Source organism: Coenobita brevimanus, chromosome 104, assembly GCF_032717465.1.
Source record: "Coenobita brevimanus isolate Jiangsu-jjx chromosome 104, ASM3271746v2, whole genome shotgun sequence".
Classification (NCBI taxonomy): Eukaryota; Metazoa; Arthropoda; class Malacostraca; order Decapoda; family Coenobitidae; genus Coenobita; species Coenobita brevimanus.
Genome location: NC_137057.1, coordinates 24,105,926 through 24,131,803, shown reverse-complemented (window position 1 = coordinate 24,131,803; position 25,878 = coordinate 24,105,926). Strand labels below are relative to the sequence as shown.

The 25,878-nt window shown below is 40.4% G+C and overlaps 2 long non-coding RNA genes across 2 annotated transcripts; one reads left to right on the top strand and one right to left on the bottom strand.

The window, feature by feature from the left end:
- The first annotated feature begins 348 nt into the window (after positions 1 to 348).
- Positions 349 to 22,021, top strand: LOC145415926 (uncharacterized). Its single transcript, XR_013900182.1, has 3 exons — positions 349 to 420; positions 2,274 to 2,373; positions 22,010 to 22,021. It is a non-coding gene; the product is annotated as an uncharacterized LOC145415926 (long non-coding RNA).
- On the bottom strand, positions 15,346 to 18,338 carry LOC145415925 (uncharacterized). Its single transcript, XR_013900181.1, has 2 exons — positions 18,212 to 18,338; positions 15,346 to 15,384 (listed from the first exon to the last, which is right to left on the bottom strand). It is a non-coding gene; the product is annotated as an uncharacterized LOC145415925 (long non-coding RNA).
- Positions 22,022 to 25,878: the final 3,857 nt, after the last annotated feature.

Here is a 25,878-nt window from a genome sequence, read left to right as displayed (position 1 = left end):
CGTCACCTGCCCCCTCTACTAACAATCTCCTAAACCCTCCACAGCCAAAGCAATATGTGAAGGAGAGCATTCACTACCTCCAACTGTCTACCCATTCCTCTCGCTTTTTCTCCGACCTTCCTGTTTCCTCCGTTGTCTCCCTCTTTCCTCCTCCCTCTTTCAGATGTCTTCCCTGCCTCCCTCTTTTCTCCCAGCCTCTAATAACGATATTCTACCAAACCTCTACAGTCGGAGTAGTAGGTCAGGGGCCGGTTCTGTTTGCCGTGTGCCAGCTCAGAATGTTAGGCTGCATCCTGGAACTTGACATACTCTGCGGAGATCTCACCCAAGACCTGCTGGAGAATATAATCGGAACTTTGACAGACTGCGTCGCAGAGGTGAAACTGGAAGTGAACTTGGACATTCTCGCTAACATTACCCGTAATGTCACTCTGTTTTACGCTGATTTTCATATCGTCACTCGTTTTACACTGATTTTCACAATGCACTCTCCCATACCCTGATTCTCATAATGTCACTAAATTTTAAGCTAATTTTCTTTGTCACTGTTTTAAGCTGATTTTCACACTGTCACTCTGTCTTTCGCTGATTTTCGTATTGTTCCTGTTTTACTCTCATTTTGATATAGTCACTCTGTGTTATGCTGATTTTCATACTCTGTTTTACCCTGTCTCTCATACCACAGCTTTATGTTATGTGATTATTTTAATCTGGCTCTAACACCCATTCTTTATGTTATGTGATTACTCTAGCTCCCATATCTTAGCTTTCTGTTGTGTGATTCTGTTTTTCTCTGATTCTCATGTCCTTGACTTATGCGATTTTGTTTTACTCTGGCGCCAATACCATACCTTAATTTTATGTGATTCTGTTTTACTCTGGTTTATATTATATTGGTGGGACTACTATGACTTTATTCTATTCTCACCACATGTTACTCATTTCAGGTTGGTGGTGCCGGAAAGCAGGAGAAAGCAACTTTAGTCACTCTAATTCTGTTTTTCAGCTGTCTAATTTAATGGGGTACGTAAAGCTATCTTAAAATTACTTGACTCTCATCCTCTTCTAATTCACGGTTTACCCTAGCTGCTTCATTTATTTTCCTCACAGGTTACTGGTAGAGTTTTTCTCCCCTAAGCCACTTCATTCCAATTTGCTTTATACCATACACACTTCTCATACTCGGTCACACCTCTAGTTAAAAATATATTTCAACAGTATCCTTCCTGCTACGTCTAGACCTCATCATTTCCCTCATTAACTAATCTATACTGTCATCAAACTCCCACCACACCTTCTCTCTATTGGCTATATCATAACATAGCCTGATCTGCCCATTCCATTGCACTACGTCTACTTTAACACGTCCCTAGTCTTTCAAACTCTTTCAATGTCCTCTTTCACTCTGCTAAGTCATCTAACTCCACATACAGACCTGCAGCACTTCATCAAACCACTTGCACCCTTTTTCGGTCCCTAGTATTCAAAGATCGCTGCATGCATCAATGCAGGACCGTCAGGGTCACTTTGCTTTCATACTTCCCCATGCTTCACATTGCCCTAATATGCCTCTTCTCCTATCCTACGACTTGCTTGAGGTCCCATAGTTCTGTCTGATGCTTTGGCCACTTTTAAATTCTTACAGTACTATATTTCCTCCTACAGTTGAGCGATCAAGCTTCCATAGCGTTCTACTCCATGTGTTTGTTAGATGTCATCATCTCGACTTTTCTTGTATTCGATAAACTTTTTCCATTTAATATGAAGACTTTTTTTCAGCTTATTCTGGCAAACTGGATTCACCAAGTAGTTCAGTGTGGCGAATCTATTTAATCTTCAGGAAAATTTGTTTTTATTTGTGGTGTGGGAAATCTTTTTAATCTTCCTGCTAATTTGTTTTTCTATGTGGTGTGGAAAATCTTTTAAATCTTCTGGCTAATTTGTTTATATCTGTGGACGTAAAGTACAGATAATGACAAGACAACAACGAGGTCGATGACAAAGATATTACAATGATTCCTAAAGAACTAGAGTGAGAAAGATTTATTCTCTCTCAGTCAAATCCCCCTCCAACATTCCCCCACACTGCTAACCTGCCTTGCCCTGCCCTGCCTTCCCCTAAATTATGCTGCCCTTCCCTGCCTTCCTTTACATTACCCTGCCCTGCTTTTCATTACCCTGCCCTGTCCTGCTCTACCCCGTGTCCCTTCAAACATCAGGCAGGTTCTGTAATCACTTGACCTAATCGACCCTCTCCCCTTCCTCTACCACAGTCGGCACACCACCTGAGGTGATCTTGGATATCTTGCTAGAAATCTTCGGCCTTGAAAGCCTCGTGGTGTCCTCCTGTGTCTGCTGTCGAAGCTTGGCTTTGTGAGTACGACAGATAGATTTAGAAAAATTTATGGGGAGAGAGAGAGAGAGAGAGAGAGAGAGTTATCTGATACTTTTTATTTTATAGTAAAAACATATGTATTAAGATATGAAACTTACTTTCACGATCATTATCACTCTTGTGGAAAAATTACTTTAAGTGTTACGCCGTTGTTGGTCTAAACTGAAAAAAAAAAAAAAAATGCATACCCTCTATAACTTATCTTGTGGAATTTTTTCTTTAAGTGTTACGCCGTGGTTGTTCCAAATTGAAAAAAAAAAATCCATGTCCTTTATAACTTATCTCTAACGTGAGAAAAACATGTACAACGCCTGTAACTCCTCTCTCTCTCTCTCTCTCTCTCTCTCTCCCCACAGCTCCTCGAATTCATCTCATGCTTGCTTGGTGGAGTTCTTGGAATTCTTGGATAACATTGAACCCGTTGAACCGACCTGAACCAACGTGAACCGGAACCAGGAACAATCTCCATTCTTTGTGTTTGTGACTGAGTTATGTGTGTGTGTGTGTGTGTGTGTGTGTGAACTATGTATGTGTGTTATGTGTGTGTGTGTGTGTGTGTGTGTGTGTGTGTGTGTGTGTGTGTGTGTGTGTGTGTGTGTGTGTGTGTGTGTGTGTGTGTGTGTGTGTGTGTGTGTGTGTGTGTGTGTGTGTGTGTGTGTGTGTGTGTGTGTGTGTGTGTGTGTGTGTGTGTGTGTGTGTTCTTACCTAATTTTTCTTACCTAATTGTATCTTTACATGAATGAGTCAAGCTCGTAATGTCCCGTGTCTTAAACGATATGTATCGTACATATCCTTAAATTTGTGAATTGTTTTGGCACACACTATTTCATTCGGTAGTGCATTCCATTGATCAATTGCTCTGTTTGGGAAACTGAATTTCCTTACGTCTTTATCACCTCTCTTCTTCTCCAGTTTTTTGCAGTGTCCTCTTGCTGATGCTTCTCCATATGTTAAGTAATCATTTATGTCTATTTTCTCTTTCCCTGATATGCACTTATATAGCATTATCATGTCACCTCTTTTCCTTCTCTCCTGTAGTGTTGGTAGATTCAGTTTATTTAGTCTTTCTTCGTAGCTTAGGTCCCTTAAGCTTGGTATCCATCTTGTAGCGGCCCTTTGAACTTTTTCAATCTTGTCTATGTGATTTTTGAGATGAGGACTCCAGACTACTGATGCATATTCCAGAGTTGGTCTAATGAATGATGTTATTATCCTTCTTAGCATGTCTTCATTTATGTATGTGAATGCTATTCTCATATTTGCAAGCAGTGTATACATGCTCCGTACCTTCTCGCTGATGTGGTCAGCCGGAGATAGTCTGTTATTGATAATCACACCCAGATCTTTCTCTCTGATGTGTATAGGGTCTTATTTCCTAACTTATAATCCCAATCAGATCTTTTTCCACTTTTACCAAACTTGATTACATGACACTTGTCCACATTGAATTCCATTTGCCGTGTATTACTCCATTCATGAAGTTTAAATCTTCTTGTAGCTCTTTACAAGACTCTGTGTTAGTAATTCTCCTTTGTATTTTTGTATCATCTGCAAACATAGTCAGATAGCTCTCATTTCGTGTTACTGTTTATATCTTTTATATACACTAAAAACATGATTGGTGCCAGCACTGAACCCTGTGGTACTCCACTAGTCACTTCTTTCCATGATGAGTAGTTTCCTCTTAGTACTGTTCTCATTTCTCTTTTTATGAGAAAATCTTGCATCCAACAATACAGTTTACCTTGAATTCCTCCTTGATGGTACAGTTTCCATAAAAGTCTTTGGTGTGGTAATGTGTCAAAATCTTTCTTGAAATCTAAATACTGTTCACCCATCCTTCTCTTTCCTGTATTGTGTTTGTTACTCTGTCATAGTATCTCAACAGATTAGTAACACATGATTTTCCTTTTCTGAAACCAAACTGGTTTTCTGTTATCATATTGTGTTCTTCTAGATGATTTACCCAAGCTTTTCTTATAAGCTTTTCTAATACCTTGCTTACAACACTGGTCAGTGATACTGGTCGGTAGATGAGTGGATTTTGTCTATTTCCTTTCTTGAATAAGGGGACAATATTTGCTTTCTTCCAAATATCAGGTAGTTTATCTTGACTCAAGGATTTCTTGAAAATTAATAATAATGGTTTACTTAACTCTTTTGCACATTCTCTTAGTATCCAACATGAAATTTCATCAGGACCACTTGCTTTTCCTCTGTCTAATTTACTTAACTCCTCCTGTATTACTTTTTCTGCTATTTGTATATCTGGTAGTATGTGTGGACATGCATGGTCCACATAGTCCCTCTCAAAATCTTTTTCTTCTGTAATAACTAATTGGAAATTCTTATTTAGTGCTTCACAAATATCTTTCTCTTGCGTATAAGTGATTCCCTCGTCTGTAATGGATTGTATTATATCTTTTACTTTGGTTTTGCTTCTGGTGTAGCTGTAAAACAGCTTTGGTTGATAACTAGTTTTATTTATTATATCCTCCTCAAACTGTTTTTGGGCTTCCCTCCTTATTCTTGTATAATCGTTTCTTCCCTCTTTGTAATTATTATACGCCCTTTCACTATTGTGTCTTCTGTATCTATTCCACAACAAATCTCTTCTTTCTTTTGATTTTTTACATTCTGTATTGAACCATTTCTGTATTTTCTTATCTGCTTCTTTGTGCTGTGGGATGTACTTCTGGACTCCTATTTCATATAATTCACAGAATTTTTTATATACAGCATTTAAATCTTGTCCTCTAAGCTCATTTTCCCAATCAACTTCTAAGAAATACTTCTTTAGGTCTTGATAATTTCCCTTTTTATAGTTTAGGATCTTTTGTAACTTTCATTGCTGTTAACTATGTCATATGCTTCCTGAAGTTGTAATTTAGTACTGCATGATCGCTTTTGCCGAGTGGAGAGTGATATATTAAACTGTCAATATCATTTTCTTACCTAGTAAATATTAGATCTAGCACTGAAGGTACATCGAGTCCTCTTTTTCTGGTGGTTTCCCTCACATGTTGCGTTAGGAAAAACTCTTGCACGAGATCCAGGAGCTTTTGGTCCCAACAGCTTTCTTGGCTAATTATATCTAGAATATTCCATTTTATATTAGTATTAAAATCTCCAGTTAGTATAATTCTTTCCGATTTCTCTTCCATTTTATGTAGTAATGATCTTAAACTCTGAATTGTACTCTCTGCCAGGTCCTCATATTCGTCTCTTTCCCATGTGTTTTATCTGGGTGGCTTGTACAAATTGGTTACAATTACTTTACCTTCAGATGTGTTGATCTCTACTGCAATCAGTTCTACTTGTGATGGTATATCCAGTTTTATTTCATTGACTTGTAGATTTTTCTTAGTTAATATTATAATTCCTTCTCCTTTTTTTAAATTTCTGTCTCTTCTCCATATATTGTATTCCTCTAAGTTTAGTATGTCATTGGATATCCTTGGTGTTAATTTTGTTTCAGTTAGGCATATTATTTGTGGTTCATTTTCTCTGACATAATCATTCATCTCTAGTAATTTAGATACCATTCCATCCACATTTGAGTACATCAACTTTATCATCTTGTTTATATACTTGTCATGACATGGTTCTACTACCTTCCTCCTTTTCATTCCATCATGTTTGTGTACCACTTTCGTACCTGCAGTCCTATTACTTTGTAAAAAAATTTGTACATCTCCTCTTCTGATCTTCCCTTATTTTTTCTTTTTGCTTCCTCCCTCTTCTCTTTCAGTAATTCCAGTTCCTCTTGTGTTAGGCATCTTTTTATCCATACATTTTTGAACTCCTCTTTTTCCATAAGATTCTTTGCATTTTTTAGTATCTCCTCCACAGTGTTTACACTCTGGAAAGTCACCTTTAGAGGTCTTGTCTTGCTTTTTTCGTATTTCTAAGTCTTTTCATCTCATTAACTCTCCTCCTTCTACTGACTCCCATCAACCTCTGTCTCTTCGTCGCACTGTTGCATCTTTATCTCTTTTCTATCGCTGCTTTAATGGTCACTGCTCCTCTGAATTGTCTGCTTGCATTCCTCCACCTCTACGACGGGCGAGTTGCACCCGTCTGGCAGCAAACTCTCATCCCTTTTCTGTCCAATTCTCTAATGCAAGAGTTAACCGTTACTCCCAGTCTTTCATTTATGCAACAGGTCAGCTCTGGAACTGTCTCCCTCTGTCTGTATTTCCTGCTGCCTATGATCTCCAGTCTTTCAAACGCAGTGTGTCCAGGCATCTCAAAATGATCGGATCTTGAATTTGGCTCTCTATTGTATTTTGTTTTTCTCTTGGAGGGAACTGTTACTGCGGGCTCATGGCCTTTGGTTCCTTCTTCCTCGCATAAAAAAAAAAATCTCTAACCTTTTGTGTTCATCTATGTCATTACTACAGATTTCCTCTGATACTTCTTTCAGTAAACTCATTACATTTGCCATCTCTTTTTTGTTTCTTGTGATTTTGTTTTTTACTTCTTCCTCTTCTATACCAGTGATTACTATAGATTTGTTTATATCTACTGAATCTCTGACTAACTTTGGATATTTTTGGATTATTATTTTCACTTCCTGTTTAATGGTTTTTTCCTCCACCCTTGTTTGTAAGTCTTTCTTTACTTTCACCATTTCAGCATACATGGTTTCCACATCATTTTTGTAGCTTTGCACAGCTTCATTCACCTGTGTTATCTTCTCCTCAATACCACTGCTTTGGTCTATCAGACTGCTTACTTGCCTAATTGTCTCTGTATCATTTTTGAACTCTTCCATAACACTCTCGTGATTGACTACTGTACTTGCTATTTCACTCATTTTCTTCCTAAATGTACTCAATTCCACTGTTATTTCACTGATGGTTGTGTCTTTCTTGTTGGCCTCCCTTCCTAGTTTATCTATTTCTTCATTTTGCAAGTGCATCTCCATCTTTATTTCATCAATTTCATTTTTGAAAGCCATTTCCTGTGTGTGTGTGTGTGTGTGTGTGTGTGTGTGTGTGTGTGTGGCTTCATCTCCTTGTCCTTATGGACGATACTGTTCTTCTCTCGACAACGCGATGCGGGATGGAACATAAACTTACATTTCTGAATCAGTTCTGTGCAAATAATGGCATGGTTGTGAATAATATTAAGACCAAGTTCTTTGCAATCCATGCGTCAGGTCAGTGGGCGATCATGAGCCATTCTGCGTTGGTGAGATGGTCGTGCAGTGGTGTGACAGGTATGTGTATCTGGGCAGCCTGTTCACAAGCGACAGGACCCTGTCGTCCGCCATTACCGCCCACGCACAAGCAAAAATGTGCTACATACTGAAATTTGTGTCATTTTTGGAAAAGAATATAGACATACCATTTTATGTTAAAAAGAAAATGTTTGAAGCAGCCTTAATGTCAACCATCCTATATGGCTGTGAGTCCTGGTTCAATGGGAACTTGAGGCCAATGGAAAAATTGTATAATTGGGGTATTAAACAGCTGCTGGGAGCTCGTATGACGGTGTGCACGGACGTTTGTTACGTGGAACTTGGGTGCCCGCCACTGAAATCTTTAGTACTAGCAAGGCAGAGGAAGCTTTTCCAGCGACTGTGGGGGAGAGGCGCGGTATGCCCGATGACCCGTGGGTGCACGCCGTCAGGCTTACCATGGCGGCTAACACACTAACAAGTAAACACATTAAGAGTTTAATTAATAATTCTGTTGATGATGTTAAAGTCGGCATTGAATCTTTAAAGCAATCAATTTCTAACTCTACATCTTCTAGAAGGCTAATTTATAATGAGTTGAACCCTACCTTAACTGTTCACGAGATCTATAAATGTCGTGGTAAAACTAGTGAGGTACACCGAATGGCATTTAGGCGGCTGCGGGTAATCAGTCATAATCTGGCGATTGAGACGGGCCTTTGGAATCGGCGTGGACGGGGAAGTCTCCCGATAGCAGAGCGACTCTGTCCATGTGGTGCTGTGCAAACAGAGTTGCATGTGCTGGAGGTGTGTCCACTGACTCGCACATACGTACAAGATATAACTTTACTTCCTGGAGTCAAATCATTGGTGACGATGCTCAGTTTCCTATTGAGTAGATAGTGTATAAGGTCCTTTCCTGTTTTGGCTAGTGTGTACAATAATGTTTATCATAACCTGTTATTTAAAGTGTATTTAATTCATTTTGTATGCACTTATTCTAACCATGATATATCACTGAGATTTTTTCTTTCGTAAAAAAAGTGATTTGTCAAAGTGTAGTTAAGTTACTAATCAGAAGTGTAATGACTTCCATCTTTCATTAAGGCTATATAGATGCACTGATCAACCCTTTAATACTTCGCTTGTTTTGTTGCCCATAATTGTTTGCTAATATCTGATGAACTGTTTATCATGCTAAGGTTTATTATTGCTTGAAATCCTGTATATGTAACTAGATATTGTGGTCAATAAATACTTACTTACTTACTTACTGTGTGTGTGTGTGTGTGTGTGTGTGTGTGTGTGTGTGTGTGTGTGTGTGTGTGTGTGTGTGTGTGTGTGTGTGTGTGTGTGTGTGTGTGTGTGTGTGTGTGTGTGTGTGTGTGTGTGTGTGTGTGTGTGTGTGTGTGTGCGCGCGCGCAAGTGTGCATGTGAATTAATCTAAAGCAGCATCTTACATTGTTTTTATTAGGTGACTAATACACAGATCATAATCATTTTTTACCCAGTTCTCAATAGAGGCATTTTAAGTGATAGAAAGTATCATATGATTTCATATCCACTAGAACTATAAGGAACGGTAATCATTAAATATATATATAATTCCCTGCTCAACGTAACACTTAATCGTAGTTCTTCAAGGGACCACTGCTTTGTCTTGGTGCTGAAGCCTGTGCATTCCAGTCATCAAAGGAACTATACTAATCAGGTGCAACCACACTGGGAAGTTTCTTTACTACGGATCACATGAAAAGTGTTCCCCTGACACTAAGTGCCTGAACTGGACATACGAGGCACCAACTCAAATATTTTTCTAGTAGTTCACTGTCTTGCAGTCTACCAGGTTCTTTTCACTAGATAGGCAAGGAGTTGAGAGACGTTCGTTTAACCAGTTAGCGAAGTTGCCCGGGTATATCGATGCCACCACGTGAAGGCTTCCCTCACCTGCACAAGACTCTTTCTACACCACAAAAACGAGTTCCGTTTAACCATGGTCCTTAATCTTCAGCAGCGATGCAGCAGATGACTTTGGTGTAGTCAGCGCTGATCCGGAGCAAGAGGTGTCAAGAATATACGAATTTCTACAGTCTAAGCTCCTTTGCAAACGAAACCTTGGGATGAGCAGTCGGCATGAAGAGTCCGGTCGTCTCTTCTGTTTTTATCTCCATGGACTTTGAAAGTCAGTGTGGTGAGTCCGCAGCAACTGACAATGACGATACTACCCGGCCACATATAATATCATCAGTGTCGGCTGCTGCGAGGTTACCATATTGAGGCGAACGAAGTCGTTCTACAGCAAACGTAGGAGTGTTTGGAGAGACATGGAAAAATACTGATAGATGTCCCGTGGAACGAGGAAAAAAGAACCCTTCCTTAAAACGGAGCAAACGAACGTAGGAGATACAAGCAATCGAAAAACGCACTTTCTCATGCAAGAAAGAAACAACCAAAGACTAAAAATCCCAAAAGTTTTTCTTTACATGGAAAACAAATCACAACAATCCAAAATTGAAGATCCACCTCTTCTGAGATGTGACTGGGGTCAGAGACAAATGAAAATAAAGGCTTAAGAAGGCAGTTCCGGAGCTGATCTGCTGCGCACATGAATGACTGCGTATCGTTTACTTTTGCATTAGACAGCTTGACAGAGAAGGGATGAGAGTTTGCTGCCATAATTGTTCTAAGACCTGTGATAATGGACAAAGGGTGCAAGTAGACGTTTCAGAAGCACACCAAAACAGCGATGGTGCAAAGATAGAGATACAACGCTGCAGAGAAAAGGGATAAGTTGAAGGGAGTCAGTGAGAGATGGGATGTTAATAGACGATAAGCCTTTGATTCAACCATGTTTACAAGAACGGTATGTGGGGAACGACTCCAACGCCAAACATGCTAGATGTACTCCACACACGGACGAATAAGACCCCTATACAAAGTCAACAACTGTCTAGTGTAACGAAAACACGAAGTCGGTTTAGTGCACGTAAACCCTTAGAAGAAGATTTTTGCACGGGTGGTAGTATGATCTTTTCAAGACTCGTAGAGAAAGAAAACCCAAGGATATAAAGAGACAATGAAGGATTGAGCTGTGTATTGCTAAATATTAAGGGATATTCCTGTTGAAGATTGTAACGGGACAGAAGGTGTAGATCCTTATATAGATAGATAGATAGATAGATAGACAGACAGATAGATAGATTGATAGATAGATGGATAGATTAATTAATTAATTTATTTATTTATATATGGAATCAAAAATGATAGCCAGGTCAGAAAGTAGTGAACCACAGCTTCATCACATCATGACTTAAAGAAATGAGGAAACGGACACCGAAACAAGCATTTAGGAAAGTGAAGGATGGAGCCATGTGAGTGAGAGTGGACAGGGATAAAAATGCAGTTCAGAAAATCAATTATGAATAGAAGGGAGAGAGCCGGTGAGAGTACAGAGCACTAAGGAACACCACTATCGATAGTTTTAGAAGACGAACATAGTCTACAATAGCAGCTACAGAACGACCATAAGGGAAGCCAGAGATGAAGGCACAGACAGGAAAGAAACCATAAAAGCGCGCTTTGGAAACCATCAATTTTTGCCAAAGTCGGTCGATAGCTTTGACTATGACACGTGCAATGACAAAAGTTTCGCCAAAGTCCCAAAAGGAGGATGGCCAAAAATCATAAGGCAAGGTGGAGCATCCCTAGAAGAAAAGAGTTTATGAGAGGACAATGCTTCATAGTCTTCTAGTTAAACATACCCTCAAACACTTTACAAAAACAACATACTGAGGCAATTGGGCGATACTGAGTGGGTTAGGAACGACCACCCCTTTTCGGAAGAGGCTGAATGAAAGCAAACTTCCAGCAAGAAGATACGGCACAAGTCTGACATAGGCAAAACAGTTTACCTAGACGGGGTGCCACCACAGATCAGCCAATGAACAAATTGGACTGTTTCGAAGCTAAGCGACAGTTGACCATATTAAAATTTTAAAGTAAGTAAGAAAACCTACTGTGTAAACATGAAAATAGCGTTTCCTGGATAGCAGGGAAAAGAGTATGTATTATAAACAGGTCATGTCGCAGGTAGATCAAACAACAGACGGACAACTTAGGCAACGGAGAGGCAGGCCCTACATGAGTGAAAGGGAAGAGCCAGACAAGGAGCAAAATGAAGATACGAAATGCGGAAATTCGCTGGTAATCGGAAATTTGCTGCTATTCTATGAAACAGGCTAATAAGCAATACTGTAGGGCATGATGGAAAATGATCAGAGAGGTCTTTGCGCTGCAGTGGACTGACTAAGGCTGCCGCTATAGATGCATATATATATATATATATATATATATATATATATATATATATATATATATATATATATATATATAATGTACAGTATGTAAACTGTATGTGTGTGTGTGTGTGTGTGTGTGTGTGTGTGTGTGTGTGTGATGAGTATAGAAGTATGCTCTAACACCAGTTTGAAAGGATCTACTCCTGTATACTTATACAAGTGTACTTCCTTCAAGAGGCACACGATAAACGCCAGCAAAAGTTATTGCTCTAGTGAGCTTAATAAATACTTATGCTAATTTGTAAGTGAAATCTTACAAATTTGGTCAATTAAGGAAAAAACTGATGGTGTCAGGTGACTTAAAGTGAGACAAATTATGAGGCGGTAAACTGTAGATGCTCTCTCTCTCTCTCTCTCTCTCTCTCTTTCTCTCTCTCTCTTCCTCGTCAGAAGAATTTAGTAAATGACCACTGTATAGCAATATTACACTTAAATTTAATAAAGACCATGTTACAGTAGTTGGGAGAAATTGGTCGAGTACGAGAAGGCTAATTTTCAAAAACTGAATGAAAATGTAAATAAAAGTGACTGGAATTCATCTGTTCAAACATTGGCTATTAACGAGGAATGGAGAAGCAACTGAGCAAAAAATTAATAACACAAGGAAAACGAAGATGTCCGAAAGGATAATATGAGCAGGGTTGAATAAACATCAAGGAATTGTGTAAGTCGAAAAAAACCAGGGGGAAGCTTGGGATGGGAAGAAACCAAATGTCTCCTCTGAAAGATATTACTTCAGAAAAATAAATAAATAAATGTGAACTAAATAGAATATTTTTATTACAAACTGTATAGGAGTAACATTTTGACTGAAGAGCCATTTCAGGATATGGAAATAGTGGACAGAGAAAATCCCAACAATAGACCTAAAGAAAAAAAAAAAAACTTATGAGGAATGAATATGGATATAGCAGGAGGTGAGGACGATCGCACCAATGATCTCATTAAAGATATATGTGACTTCGGAGATGAAGACGTTTTACAATATGCTTAAAGTAAAAATCAAGAAAAAATATGAATTAGTTCTGCTATAGATGCAGACCAGCCAAGTGAACTAACTGGGCTGTTTCTTAGCAATGACACAGTTGGACATATTAAAGTTTTTAACAAAGTAACAAAGAAAACTTTTAAACATGAAAAGAGAGTTTCCTGGATAGGAGTGATAAAAGGAGGAAATATAAACAGGTCATGTCCCAGGCAGAGCAGACAACAGACGGACAACCAGGGCAACGGAGAGGCTGGCCCGAGATGAGTGAGAGGAAGAGCCAAAATAGAGATAGGAAATGTGGAAATTTGCTGGTAATCGATGGACCAGACTAATAGCTAAACTGTAGGACGGGTTGGAAAATCATGAGAGGTCTTCGCCCTGAAGTGGGCTGACTCAGGCTGCTGTTATGAATGTTTATTGTGTGTGTGTGTGTGTGTGTGTGTGTGTGTGTGTGTGTGTGGGAGGCGGAAGGCTTTAATTGTGTCTAATGTGTATCTTGGCGTCTCTATGTGGGCGGCCACACTTACTACAAACATGTGACCGACAAGAGGAAACGAGGCTCAGGGTTCCGTCCAACGTTAAGACTCAGATACTGCAGCGGCTCTAACCCGGTGCGTCGCTTCGTTTTGTCGATCACGTGTTTCAAACAAGTGTGGCCGCACCAAACACCAGCTTGCAGGCTTCTGCTCCGTGTACTTAAACATGTGTTCTTCCTTCCACACCCATACCGTAGGCAAATGATTAACGCCACGCCAGCAGATGCTTATTAACTTCATTACCATAAGAAATACGTTCCTAAATTCACCAGCCGTATCTTACCATTCAGCCAATTACAGGAGTAATTGACAGTGTCAGATGTACTAATATGTCGGGAATTATTAGTAAGAAGAGTATATCTTAGAAAAAGTGAGGTATAGATGAAAAACTAAGTGATAAGAGCGAGTTCATGTGTGTGGGAGGAGGAGGAGGAGCGAATGAAGGTCAAAGGTTGGTGGAGTTGATATTGATCGGAAGACTCGGACTACAAGTAATTAATAATAATAATAATAATAATAATAATAATAATAATAATAGTAATAATAATAATAAAAACAACAATAACAACAACAAATAATAATGCACGTCATCATCATCATCACCGTATCATAATAGTAGTAGTAGTTGTAGTAATAATAATAATAATAATAATAATAATAATAATAATAATAATAATTATTATTATTATTATTATTATTATTATTATTATTATACTCCTACTACTACTACTGCTACTTCTACTACTACTACTACTACTACTACTACTAATAGTAATAATAATAATAACGAGGACAACTATAGTCGAGTGTCACAAATCTTCTAAAGCACTCAGGTGTGGTGTTCCTCAGGGTACTGGTCCTTCACGGAGTCTCTCTCCTATTCATCAAGTATCAAAAAGTCATCTTTACATCCTTCCCTCTTTACATTTTGAAACAATAAACCAATGAACATATTTACAGTAATCCCACATAGTTATACATGGCCAGTATTTTAATCTGTACAACATGAAGATAAAACTTTATGCCAAATACAAGGAAAACAATTTAGTTAGAAATATTCGCCAAAAAAATTAAAAACACGATAAGCAACATTCAAAGCGAAACCATCTGTCACCTGTGTAATGAAACCACCTGTCGCCGTTGTAATTATACGATTCTGATTAACTATATTTATTACCTTATTACATACTGTGAACTCACACTCCTATCACACTTAAAGGCGTACAATAAATGGTGAAAATATTATGGTGGAAGAACTGATCGATGGATTAGGTGAGACGAGGTATTTTATTATATTTTTCCTCATAACGGTCTTTATTCCTCTACTTTAGATGAGAAATCTGCCAGTACAGAGGTTAATGAATGCAAGATCTAATCCATGTATCTCCTAAGGGATATAAAATCGTCTGGAGATACCTCTAACAAAACAAGAAAAATATCTTTCTGAGACTATTATGTCCTACCATGAAGTTTACTTAACCTTATCTCTCTCTCTCTCTCTCTCTCTCTCTCTCTCTCTCTCTCTCTCTCTCTCTCTCTCTCTCTCTCCTTCCACTACCCACCTTCCCCTCCAGTCTATCACCGTCTTTCCTCCTTCCCTCCATCCCGCCTCTTCTCACTCTCCCTAATTATCTCCCTTCCTCTCTCAAGGTCCTTGCATGCTATACTCCCCCTTTCCCTCCCTCCTCCTCTCTCTCACCGCACCCCCTTAACTCTCTCCCTCCTTTCTCCGTCCCCACTTCCCTCTTCTCTCTTTCCTTCTTCCCCCCATCCTCCCACCACTACCTCACCTTTACTTCTGCACATTCCCCCTTCCATCTCCCCTTACATTCTCCTCGGTCTGATCTCCCTATAAAAGACGGAATCCACACCTCTCCTCTTCACTCCACTCACCTTCTCTTCCACAGCGAAGAATCAGGTAACTTCATTCATAAAGTTAATTCAGATACAACCCATTTTATACGTGGTACCACTTAACATTTCTTCACCTCTGGGCACTTCTTGTGGTGAAACAATGTAAAAATCTCTTTTACGACTGGTTACCCTTTCACTAGTACTAAGTCTTTTCTATCAAATACGCGGTAAAACGAACTGATATTCTTTACTTATGGGATAAACTCTGCTACAGAATTGGCTAAAATCCTTGATTAACTCAAAAACCGACAGCTTTCATATCGTAGAGCAAAATAAGTTACTATTAATGTGTACATATGCAGCATAAAATCTCGATAAGACTTTGCCAGTAACTCACTCAGCATCTATAGCCATAATTTTATTACCATATTCGCTCTTAGTAATATATGGAAAAATTCACCTGATGAACTAAAGCTAAGAGGATTTCATTTCTTCTATAAACTGCCTTTTTTTTTTCTCTGCCTATCTTTTAGCAGGGAAATAGCAGTATCGAAGGAATTTAAAAAAATATACCGGAAGTTGTTTGATCCTTGGTTCTCTTGGTATTAATTTCTCTCTAACTTGGCCTAAAATTGTCATGTCTCCATCGTGAATTCTGATTTGCAATAACGGGTTAACACTAGAATAGGAAGATAGTTAAAGAAAGGATGTAACGACGAAGCTTTGTCCTATCCTACCACAGAGCTGCATGAAATAAGCTGCAAAAAGATGTAAATCTGGACAAATTAAGGTTAAAAGGAATGGCTGGAAGAAGGAGGGAGGTGAGAAGACAGGAAGAAATCAGTAGGATAGAAGTTGTGGAAGCAATGAAGAGAGTTAAATCAGGGAAAGCCCCAGGAATTGATGGAGTGTGTGGTGAAATGCTGAAGCATGGGGGAGAGATAGTAGTAGAATGGATGTGGAAGATGTGCAGATTGGCCTGGGAGGAAGGTAGAGTCCCGGAGGATTGGAAGTCAGGTATAATTATTCCCTTGTACAAAGGAAAAGGGGAAAAAGAAGTGTGTGGTAATCATAGGGGCATTTGTCTTCTTAGTATAATAGGAAAAGTATATGGTAGGATACTTATTGACAGAGTTAGAGAAAGAACAGAGAAATTAGTTGGAGAAGAACAGGGAGGCTTTAGGAAGGGAAGAGGTTGTGTAGATCAGATATTCATTCTCAGATCTTTAGTGGAAAAGTTTCTAGAGAAGGGAAAGAAGTTGTATGCGGCTTTCATGGATTTGGAGATAGCATATGACAGGGTGGATAGACTAGGATTGTGGAAAGTGTTAAGAATATATGGAATAGATGGGAAGTTGTTGAATGCTGTGAAGAGTATGTACGATGGTGCGAAGGCTGCAGTGCGTGTGGATGGTGAACTAAGTGAATTTTTTTCTTTGAAAGTTGGGTTGAAACAGGGATGTGTCATGTCTCCATGGTTGTTCAATCTGTACATGGATGGGGTAATAAAAGAGGTACAAGGTAGGGTAGTGGATGTTGGAGTGGCCCTGGTGAGAGAGGATAGTGTTTGGAAACTCCCTGTACTGTTGTTTGCAGATGATACCGTGTTGTTGAGTGAAGACGAAGGGGAGCTGCAAGGCTTGGTGGATGAGTTTGAGAGAGTGTGTAAGAAACGGAATCTAAAGGTGAATGTAGGGAAGAGTAAAGTGATGGTCTTTGAGAGAGGTGAAGTCAGTGAATGTACAGCGAGGTTGGATGGTGAGGAATTGGAAAATGTGAGTACGTTGAAGTACTTGGGTAGTGTGATGAGTAAGGATGAAGGTTTGGAGGGTGAAGTGCTTGAAAGGGTACAGCAGGGAAGAAAGGTTGCTGGTTCTTTGAAAGCAGTGATAAGAAACAGGGAAGTGAGCATGGAAATGAAAAAGTTACTACATGACAGTATTGTGATACCAACTCTAACGTACGGAAGTGAAGCTTGGACGTTGTTGGAAGGACACAAGTCAAGAGTGAGAGCCGTGGAAATGAGTTATTTAAGAGGAGCCTGTGGAGTCACATGGAGAGACAGGCTGACGAATGAGGATATAAAGGAGCGTTGTGGTGTTGATGTGGATGTGATAGGAAGCGTTATGAGGAGCACACTGAGGTGGTTTGGTCATGTGGAGAGGATGGAGGGTCAAAGACTGACGAAGAGAGTGTATGTGAGTGAGGTGGAGGGGGAAAGAGGGAGGGGGAGGCCGAGAATGAGATGGAGAGATGGGGTGGAGAGGTATATGAGAGAGGGGTGTGTGAGTTGGGAGCAGGGGAGTGAAATGGCGGGGGACAGGGCGACTTGGAGGCGATTTGTTTGTGGCCACCCCAAACGGGATTGAGGCGTCTGGGAATAGATAGATAGATAGAACTTTACCAATTCTTCACTCCTCGCTCACGCTTCCCTCAGTTTCCGTCTCCATTCCAACACTCATTCCCCACTCATCCCTTACGCTCCCTTCCCATACCTGCCTTACCACTCCCTCATTCACTGCCCACTTATCCTTCACTCTCCGTCCAATTACCTGCCTTGCCAATTCCACACTCATTCCTCACTCATGCCCGGCTCTTCCTCCCCCCTCCCTTTACATTCCTTCCCTACTCTCAGAGACATTCCTCACTCATCCCTCATTTTACCTCCCTTTACATTCCTTCCTCACTCCCACACACACAAACTCCCCACTCATCGCCCACTCACCCCCCACATACCACTTCCCATCTCACTCCTCACATATCCGTCACTCTCCCTACCCTTAATTGCTTTCAATAATTTCCCACTTACTCTCCACGCTCCCTCCCTTCACCTACCGACCCCACTCCCACAATCACTCTCTCCCTTTCCCCTACAGGCACCACCACCAACACCACCACCACAACCACCACCATGCGGATGGCCCTTCTCAGCCTCTTCGTCATGGGTCTTCTGGCCGGAGGAAGTCTGGCACAGCTTCTGCCCTGCACCGGGTCCAGCGTCTTCATTGACGTTGTTGTTCCTCCGCTTGGTTAGTGGCTGTGTTTTGGTTGTCGTCTCAATGTCACTCTCATTTGCTGGTTCTCCTTCTAACATGCATATTCAGTATCACATTCATTGGCACACTCCTTGGTATGAGAAGGTATCAGATATAAAACACACACACACACACACACACACACACACACACACACACACACACACACACACACACACACACACACACACACACACACACACACACACACACACACACACACATCCATTCAGCAGTATTTATTGTATTTACTGATTCACTTACACATATCATTCATACAGACAATAAACCTAACGCAACTGAAAGAACGTTTCTACTATATACTCTCACTCCCTCAGTCTTAATTGACTCCCACAGACACTCGCACTCGCTTTATCCCATGCAGGTTCACTCATACTCAAAGGATGCTCCATCTCACTCACTCATTTACTCAATACCCACTTATGGAGATTGGTGAAAGACAGTTTCGTGGACGTTCTTACTCAGGTTCTTTCTCCTACTGTCGCAGACTTACTATAAAGAAGTTGCTTTATTTGCATTATTTTTACTACTAATGAATGGGTCTAATCTACCAAAACTTCGATCAGATAATACACTTAGATTTATATTCCTATTCTCTAAAAAATTCACACACCCAAAGCAGCATATTAGGATAACCCTTTCTTCCTCTCTCTCTTCCTCCCTCTTCTTTTCAGTTTATTTCAGTCTTTTCCGTTCTGCCTTTGCCTCCTCCTACACCTGCACCTCTACTAACACTCTCCGTAACCCTCCACAGCCAAAGCCATATGTGAAGGAGAGCATTCACTACCTCCAACTGTCTACCAACTCCTCTCCCTTTTTCCCCGTCCTTCCTGTTTCCTCCCATGTCTCCCTCTTCTCTCTTCCCTTTTTCAGATGCCTTCCCTGCCTCCCTCTTCTCTCTTCCCTTTTTCAGATGCCTTCCCTGCCTCCCTCTTTTCTCCCCGCCTCTAATAACCCCATTCTCCGAACCCTCTACAGTCAGCTTAGCATGTCAGGGGCCGCTTCTGTTACCCGCGTGCGAGGCCAACGTGTTAGGCTGCGTCCTGGAACTTGACATACTGTGCGGAGGCCTCACCGAAGACCTGCTGAAAACAATAAAGGAGATTTTGACAGAGTGCGTCGCAGAGTTGAAACTTGAGGTGAACTTGGACCTTCTCGCTAACATTACCGGTAATGTCACTCTCACTTACGCTGATTTTCATACTGTTACACGTTTTACACTGATTTTCATAATGTCACTCTTTCATCCTGATTTGCATAATGTCACTCATTATAAGCTAATTTTCATATTGTCACTGTTTTAAGCTGATTTTCACACTGTCACTCTGTCTTACGCTGATTTTCATATTCTTCCTGTTTTACGCTCATTTGGTATTGTCACTCTGTGTTACGTTCATTTTCTTACTCTGTTTTACCCTGTCTCTCATACCACAGCTTTATGTTATGTGATTATTTTTATCTGGCTCCCATACCCATTCTTTATGCTATGTGATTACTGTGGCTCCCATACCTTAGTTTTATGTTGTGTGGTTCTGTTTTACACTGGATCTCATACCCTAACTTAATGCTATGTCATTCTATTTTACTCTGGCTCTCATACCCTAGCTTTACGTAATGCGATTCTGTTTTTCTATAACTCTCATATCGTCGATTTAAGCACTTTTGTTTTACTCTGGCGCCAATACAATATCTTTATTTTTTGTGATTCTGTTTTACTCTGTTTTATATTATTTTGGTGGTAGTACTATGACTTTGTTCTATTCTCACTACATGTTACTCATTCCAGGTTGGTGGTGCCGGAAAGCAAGAGAAAGCAACCTCATTCACACTCATTCTGTTTCTCAGCTGCATTATTTAATGGCCTACATAAAGCTATCTTAAAATTACTTCACACTCATCCTCGTCTTATTCCCAATTTACCCCAGCTGCTTCACTTCTTGCTCTGACAGAAGACTGGCAGAGTCGTTTTCCCCTAAGTTACTTCATTCCAATTTGCTTTATACCAAACACCTTCTCTTACACCTGGATGGTCACACCTCTAGTTAGAAATATTTTTTAACACTATCCCTCCTCCTTCGCCTAGATCTCATCATTTCCCTCATTAACTCCACTTCTAATCTGTATTCTGTCATCAATCTCCCACCACACCTTCTTTCTACTGGCTATATCATAACATAGCCTGATCTGCCCATTCCATTGCACAACGTCTACTTTAACACGTCCCTGGTTTTTCAAGCTCTTTCAATGTCCTCTTTCACTCTGCTAAGTCATCTAGTTCCACATACAGACCTGGAACACTTCATCACCAGCACTTCCACCCTTTCTCGGTCACTAGTATTCAAAGATCGATCGCTGTTTGCATCATTACAGGACCGTCAGGGTCACTTCGTTTTCCTGCTTCCCCATGCTTCACATTGCCCTATTATGCCTCTTCTCCTAACCTACGACTTACTTCAGGTCCCTTAGCTCTATCTGGTACTTTGATCACTGTTATAATCCTAAAACACTATATTTCCTCCAATTTTTTCGCGATCAAGCTTCATAGTGTTCTTCTCCATCTGCTTGTTAGATGTCATCACCTCGGCTTTTCTTGTATTCTCTAAACTTCTTCCCTTTAATATGAAGACTTATTTTGAGTTTATTCTGACAAACTGTATTCATCAAGTAGTTCAGTGTGGCGAAAGTGTTTAATCTACAGGCAAATTTGTTTTTATTTGTGGTGTGGTAAATATTTTTCATCTTCTGGTAGATTTGTTTTTATTTCTGGGATGTAGAGTTCGAATAAGTATAAGACGATAACGCTGTCGATGACGAAGATATAACACTGATTCCCAAAGAACTAGGGTGAGAAAGATTTATTCTCTGTCAGTCACACCCCTATCCAACATTCCTCCAAACGGCTCACCTGCCTTGCCCTGCGCTGCCTTCTTCTAAATTATCCTGCCCTTCCATGCCCTGCCTTGCATTCCTCTTCATTACCCTGCCCTGGCCTGGATTGCCTATGTCCTTTCAAACATCAGTCAGGTTCTCTAATCACATGACCTAATCGACCCTCTGCCCTTCCTCTACCGCAGTCGACACATCACCTGAGGTGAACTTGGATGTCTTGGTACAAATCTTCGGCCTTGAAACCCTCCCGAAGGTCATCGCGTGTCTGCTGTCGAAGTTGCAGATACTAGGCTTTGTGAGTACGACAGATAGATATAGAAAAATTGATGGAGAGAGAGAGAGAGAGAGAGAGAGAGAGAGAGAGAGAGAGAGAGACAGACAGACAGACAGACAGACAGACAGACAGACAGATAGTCAGACAGACAGACAGACAGAGAGAATTACCTGATTTTTTTTTATTTTATAGTAATAGAAATATATCTTATCATACGAAGTTTACTTTCACGATCATTATCACTCTTTTGTTGAAATTTTACTTTGTGTTACATTGTAGTTGTTCTAAACTTAAAAAAAAAAAATAACCTCTATAACTTATCTCTCATAGAAAAAAAAAAAAAAATGCATAACGCCTGTAACTTCTCTCTCTCTCTCTCTCTCTCTCTCTCTCTCTCTCTCTCTCTCTTTATCCTGAAAAAATGATCCATAACTCCTATAACTCACTCTGTCTCTCCCTCTCTCTCCCCCACAGCTCCTCGACTTCATCTTATGCTTGCTTAAAGCAGTTTTTGGAATTCTTGGATAACATGGAACCCGCTGAACCGACCTGAACCAACGTGAACCGGAACCAGGACCAATCTCCATTCTGTGTGCATGTGCGTGTGTGTGTGTGTGTGTGCGTGCGCGCACGAGTGTGTAGGTGAATAAATCCAAAGCAGCATCTTACATTGTTTTTATTACCTGACTAACATACAGATCATATATATTTTTACCCAGTTCTGAATAATGGTAATTTAAGTGATAAAAAGTATCACATAAATTCATTTCCACTAAAATTATAAGGAACAGTAATGTACATATATATATATATATATATATATATATATATATATATATATATATATATATATATATATATATATATATATATATATATATATATATAAAATTCCCTTTTCAACATAACCCTTAATGGTAGTTCTTCAAGGGAACGCTGCTTTGTCTTGGTGCTGAAGCCTGTGCATTCCAGTCATCAAAGGAACTATACTAATCAGGTGCAACCACACTGGGAAGTTTCTTTACTAGGGATCACATGAAAAGTGTTCCCCTGACACTAAGTGCCTGAACTGGACATACGAGGCACCAACTCATTTTTTTTTTTTTCTAGTTGTTCACTATCTTTCAGTCTACCAGGTTCTTTTCATTGGATAGGCAAGAAGTTGAGAAACGTTCGTATAACCAATTAGCGAAGTTGCCCGGCTATATCGATGCCACCACGTGAAGGGTTCCCTCACCAGAACCAGCCTCTTCCTAAACCACAAAAACAAGTTTCGTCTAACCATGGTACTTAATCTTCAGCAGCGATGCAGCAGATGACTTTGGCGTAGTCAGCTCTGATCCGGAGCAAGATTTGTCAAGAATATACGAATTTTTACAATCTAGGCGCCTTTGCAAACGAAACCTTGGGATGAGCAGTCGGCATGAAGAGTCCAGTCGTCTCTCCTGTTTTTATCTCCATGGACTTTGAAAGTCAGTATGGTGAGTCTGCAGGAACTGACAATGACGACACTTCCCGTCCACATATAATATCATCAGTGTCGGCTGCTGCGGGTTTACCACACTAAGGCGAACGAAATCACTGTACAGCAAAGATAGGAGTGTTCGGAGGCACATGGAAAAATACTGATAGATGTCCCGTGGAACAAGAAAAAAAGAACCCTTCTTTACAATGCCGTTGAACAAGAAAAAAAAAAAAACTTTACAATGGATCAGACGAAAGTAGGAGATACAAGCATTCGAAAACTGTAATTATTCATACATGGAAAAAACAACCAAAGAGTAAAAACATAAGAGTTCTTCTTCACACGGAAAACAAAACACAACATTGCAAAATTGAAGATCAACTGATTCTGGGATATGACGGGGGTCACAAAGGAAAATACAGGCTGAAGAAGGCAGTTCCGGAGCTGATCTGCTGCATACATGAATGACTAAGAGTATCGGTTAACTCTTGCTTAGACACCTGGACCGAGAAGGGGTGAGAGTGTGCTGCCAGATTTTTTTTTTTTAATGCGAGGAAGAAGGAACCAAAGGCCACGAGCCCGCAATAACAGTTCCCTCCAAGAAAAAAACAAAATATAAGAGAGAGCCAAATTCAAGATCCCTTCATTTCGAGATGCCTGGACACACTACGTTTGAAAGACTGGAGATCATAGGCAGCAGGAAATACAAACAGAGGGAGACAGTTCCAGAGCTGACCTGTTGCATAAATGAAGGACTGGGAATAACGGTTAACTCTTGCATTAGAGAGTTGGACAGAAAAGGGATGAGAGTTTGCTGCTAGACGGGTGCTACGCGCCCGTCGTAGAGGTGGAGGAATCCATGCAGACAGTTCAGAGGAGCAGTGACCATTAAAGTATCGATAGAAAAGAGATAAAGATGCAACTGTGCGGCGAAGAGACAGAGGTTGAAGGGAGTCAGTAAGAAAAGGAGAGTTAATGAGACGAGAAGCCTTTGACTCCACCCTATTGAGAAGAGCTGTATGTGGGGAGCCTCCCCACACATGAGAGTTGTACTCCACACAGGGGCGGATAAAACCCCTGTATAGAGTCAACAATTGTGCAGGGGTAAAGAAAGAACGGAGTCGGCTTATCATACCCAATCTCTTGGAAGCAAATTTTACAAGAGATGTAATATGATCTTTCCATGACAAGTCCCGAGTGAATGAAACCTCAAGCATGTTCAAGGATGATGCAAGATTAAGCTGAATATTATTAAACATTAGTGGGTATACCTGTGGAAGACTTTGACGGGTTGATAGGTGTAAAAACTGAGACTTAGATGCATTAAAAACAACAAGATTATTTTTACCCCAGTCAGAGATATGAGCCAGGTCAAACATTAGGTGTGCCATAGCCTGCCAGAATGGACGAGGGGTGCAAGTAGATTTTTTTAGAAACACACTAAAACACCGATGGTGCAGAGATAAAGATACAATACAGCAGAGAAGAGGGATAGGTTGAAGGGAGTCAGTGAGAGAGGATGTTAAGAGACACTAAGCCTTTGACTCCACCCTGTTTACAAGAACTGTATATTGGAATACTACTTGACCTTTTCATTACAACTAATCTCTCAGCTTACGCTGTTAATCTTTTCCCTCCGTTGGGCTCCTCCGATCACACCTTATCATCTTAACCTGTCCTATTGCACCGGTACGACCTATGAACCCTTCAAAGAAACGTAATCTGTGACATTTTGGAGCTGCAGATTGGGAGGCACTCAGGCAGTACTTCTTTGATTTTCCTTGGAATGATTATTGCATTCATAGCCGGGAGCCATCTAAGTCTCCCTTGCTCATTACGGAGGTTATTCCCTCAGGCATGGAAGCATACATTGCTTTTTCATATCCTCTGACTGCTTTACGAAAGCCTTGCTTTAATCACGCTTGTTCTACTGCTGTCCGCAACAAGGGTAGGGCCTATGAAAGGTACCGGAGCCAACCCACCCCTGAATCACATCTTTTATACGTTGCTGCCCAGAATCGTGCTGTCTGTTCTTCGCTCTGCTAAAAACAATTTCATCCGTACTAAATACTCTCAACTCTCGAAATCGAATTCTTCCCTCTACTTCTGGCACCTTGCCAAAAATCTTTTTAACAACTTTACCTCATCATCCTTCCCTCCTCTTTTCTACTCTGATGGCTCTGTTGCTATTTCTTTTACTGATAAAGCAGATCTCTTCGCTCAGACTTTCTCCTCAAATTCTACCTTAGACGATTCCGGTGCTGTTCCTCCATCACGTCCCCCCTGTGACTTCCTCATGTCTGAAATTAAAATTTCTTCAGCTGATGTATTTTCTGCCATCACAGGCCTCAATACTAATAAGGCATATGGGCCTGATGGAGTCCCTCCTGTTGTTCTCAAGAACTATGCCTCTGTGCTTACATCCCGCCTAGGCAAATTCTTTCGCCTTTATCTATCAAGTTGTACCTTTCCTTCTTGCTGGAAGTTTGCTCTCATTCAGCCAGTCCCAAAGAAGGGTGACCATTCCCAACCCTCTAACTATCGTCCAATTGCTTTAATATCCTGTATCTCAAAAGTTTTCGAGTATATTCTTAATGGAAAAATTTTAAAGCATTTTTCCTATCACAACTTTCTTTCTGATCGTCAGTATGGGTTCCGTCAGAGACGCTCCACTGGCAATCTTCTGACCTACCTTTCAAACTCCTGGTCATCTTTGGCGAAAGCTTTGCCACTGCACTTGACATCTCAAAGGCTTTTGATCGAGTCTGTCATAAATCTTTAATTTCCAAACTGCCCTCTTACGGTTTCTATCCTTCTATCTGTGCCTTCTTCTCTAGCTTCCTTTCTGGTCGTTCTATAGCCGCTGTTGTAGATGGCC